We start from the raw sequence: 272 nt of genomic DNA, 5'->3' as shown, positions 1-272 counted from the left end.
AAATTTTTAGGAGTGGTTCACATCAGGACGTCCCTCAGATGGTCCTTTTTTTTTTTTACTATCGCGTGGGAACCTTCCTGTTATAGGTTCCTGGAGAGGCATTTCGTCCGTTGTGCACTTGCACTGACGTTTGTTCCGATGCACGCGCGGTTACCTGCCCCTGTGTTTGGACCCAACCCAATCTACGCCCCTTGCCTCTGACGGGGGCCGCAGCCACGCGTACATGGGTATGTACAAAGATATCCAAACGTATAGGTAAGCTTTTTTTTTTT

Source organism: Plasmodium inui (assembly GCF_000524495.1).
Source record: "Plasmodium inui San Antonio 1 unplaced genomic scaffold supercont1.18, whole genome shotgun sequence".
Classification (NCBI taxonomy): Eukaryota; Apicomplexa; class Aconoidasida; order Haemosporida; family Plasmodiidae; genus Plasmodium; species Plasmodium inui.
This window is presented reverse-complemented; position numbering follows the sequence as displayed.